Source organism: Arachis stenosperma, chromosome 4 (assembly GCF_014773155.1).
Source record: "Arachis stenosperma cultivar V10309 chromosome 4, arast.V10309.gnm1.PFL2, whole genome shotgun sequence".
NCBI classification, from domain to species: domain Eukaryota; kingdom Viridiplantae; phylum Streptophyta; class Magnoliopsida; order Fabales; family Fabaceae; genus Arachis; species Arachis stenosperma.
The window spans coordinates 79,962,492-79,965,509 of NC_080380.1; the positions used below are offsets into that span (position 1 = coordinate 79,962,492).

General features: G+C 43.4%; 1 non-coding gene across 1 annotated transcript; it reads right to left on the reverse strand.

Moving 5' to 3' along the window:
• Positions 1-408: 408 nt before the first annotated feature.
• On the reverse strand, positions 409-516 carry LOC130977275 (small nucleolar RNA R71). Its single transcript, XR_009084975.1, has one exon. It is a non-coding gene; the product is annotated as a small nucleolar RNA R71 (small nucleolar RNA).
• Positions 517-3,018: the final 2,502 nt, after the last annotated feature.

Sequence of the window (3,018 nt, forward strand, 5' to 3'; positions counted from 1 at the left end):
CCCATGGCAGCCGAAAACAACAACAATGCCAACAATGCAAGGAAGGTGCTGGGTGACTTTACTGCACCTACTCCCGACTTCTATGGGAGAAGCATCTCTATCCCTGCCATTGGAGCAAACAACTTTGAGCTTAAACCTCAATTAGTTTCTCTAATGCAACAGAATTGCAAGTTCCATGGACTTCCATTGGAAGATCCTCATCAGTTTTTAGCTGAATTCTTGCAAATCTGTGACACTGTCAAGACTAATGGGGTTGACCCTGAGGTCTACAGACTTATGCTATTCCCTTTTGCTGTAAGAGACAGAGCTAGGATATGGTTGGACTCACAACCTAAAGAAAGCCTGAACTCTTAGGAAAAGCTAGTCAAAGCCTTCTTGGCAAAGTTCTTTCCACCTCAAAAATTGAGTAAGCTTAGAGTGGAAGTCCAAACCTTCAGACAGAAGGAAGGTGAATCCCTTTATGAAGCTTGGGAAAGATACAAACAATTGATCAGAAAATGTCCTTCTGACATGCTTTCTGAATGGAGCATCATAGGTATTTTCTATGATGGTCTGTCTGAACTATCCAAGATGTCATTGGATAGCTCTGCTGGAGGATCTCTTCATCTGAAGAAGACGCCTACAGAAGCTCAAGAACTAATTGAAATAGTTGCAAATAACCAATTTATGTACACTTCTGAAAGGAATCCTGTGAACAATGGGACAAATCAGAAGAAAGGAGTTCTTGAGATTGATACTCTGAATGCCATATTGGCTCAGAACAAGATATTGACTCAGCAAGTCAATCTGATTTCTCAAAGTCTGTCTGGAATGCAAAATGCACCAGGCAGTACTAAGGACGCTTCATCTGAAGAAGAAGCTTGTGATCCTAAGAATTCTTCAATGGAAGAGGTGAATTACATGGGAGAACCCTATGGAAACACCTATAATCCTTCATGGAGAAATCATCCAAATTTCTCATGGAAGGATCAACAGAAACCTCAACAAGGTTTCAACAACAATAATGGTGGAAGAAACAGGTTTAGCAATGGCAAGCCTTTTCCATCATCTTCTCAGCAACAGACAGAGGATTCTAAGCAGAACAACTCTGACTTAGCAACCATGGTCTCTGATCTAATCAAAACCACTCAAAGTTTCATGACTGAAACAAGGTCCTCCATTAGAAACTTGGAGGCACAAGTGGGACAGCTGAGCAAGAAAATTACTGAACTCCCTCCTAGTACTCTTCCAAGCAATACAGAAGAGAATCCAAAAGGAGAGTGCAAGGCCATCAACATGACCTACATGGCCAAACTTGGAGAGGAGGAAGAGGCAGTGAACGCCACTGAGGAAGACCTCAATGGATGTCCACTGGCCTCCAATGAGTTCCCCAATGAGGAACCATGGGAATCTGAGGCTCACACTGAGACCATAGAGATTCCATTGGATTTATTTCTGCCATTCATGAGCTCTGATGAGTATTCTTCCTCTGAAGAGGATGAGTATGTCACTGAAGAGCAAGTTGCTAAATACCTTGGAGCAATCATGAAGCTAAATGACAAGTTATTTGGTAATGAGACTTGGGAGAACGAACCTCCTTTGCTCACCAAAGAACTGGATGACTTGTCTAGGCAGAAATTACCTCAAAAGAGACAAGATCCTGGGAAGTTTTCAATACCTTGTACCATAGGCACCATGACCTTTAAGAAGGCTCTGTGTGACTTAGGGTCAAGTGTAAACCTCATGCCTCTCTCTGTAATGGAGAAGCTAGGGATCTTTGAGGTGCAAGTTGCAAGAATCTCACTAGAGATGGCAGACAACTCAAGAAAACAAGCTTATGGACTTGTAGAGGATGTTTTGGTGAAGATTGAAGACCATTACATCCCTGCTGATTTCATAGTCCTAGAGACTGGGAAGTGCATGGATGAATCCATCATCCTTGGCAGACCCTTCCGAGCCACAGCAAAGGCTGTGATTAATGTTGACAGAGGTGAACTGATCATTCAAGTGAATGAAGAATCCTTTGTGTTTAAGGCTCAAGGATATCCCTCTGTCACCATGGAGAGGAAGCATGAAGAGCTTCTCTCAAAACAGAGTCAAACAGAGCCCCCACAGTCAAACTCTAAGTTTGGTGTTGGGAGGCCACAACCAAATTCTAAGTTTGGTGTTGAACCCCCACATTCAAACTCTAAGTTTGGTGTTGGGAGGTTCCAACATTGCTCTGAGTATCTGTGAGGCTCCATGGGAGCCCTCTGTCAAGCTACTGACATTAAAGAAGTGCTTGTTGGGAGGCAACCCAATGTTATATTTAATCTATTTTCCTCTGTTATTTTATGTTTTCTGTAGGTTGATGATCATAGGAAGTCACAAAATCAATTGAAAAAGCAAAAACAGAATGAAAAATAGAAAGAAAAACAGCACACCCTGGAGGAGAACTTACTGGCGTTTAAACACCAGTAAAGCTAGCAAATGGGTGTTTAACGCCCAGTCTGGCACCATTCTGGGCGTTTAACGCCAGAAAAGGCCACCAGACTGGCGTTAAACGCCAGGAAAGGGTAAGAAGCTGGCGTTAAACGCCAGAAATGGGCACCAACCCGGCGTTTAACGCCAGAATTGGCACAAAGAGCATTTTTTCTCGCCACATGGTGCAGGGATGACTTTTCCTTGACACCTCAGGATCTGTGGACCCCACAGGATCCCCACCTACCCTACCACCCTCTCTCTTCTTCTTTACCCATTCACTAATCACCTCAACACCTCTTCCCCAAAAACCCTTCACCTATCAAATCCCATCTTTCTCTTCACCACTCACATCCATCCTTCATAAAACCCCACCTACCTTACCATTCAAAATTCAAACCACTTTCTCTCCCAAACCCACCCTTACATGACCGAACCCTACCCCTCTCTCCACCCCTATATAAACCCATCTTCACTCCTTCATTTTCACACAACCTAGACACTACTTCTACCCTTTGGCCGAACCACAAGGCCATCTCCATCTCCTCTATTTCTTCTTCTTCTACTTTCTTCTTTCTT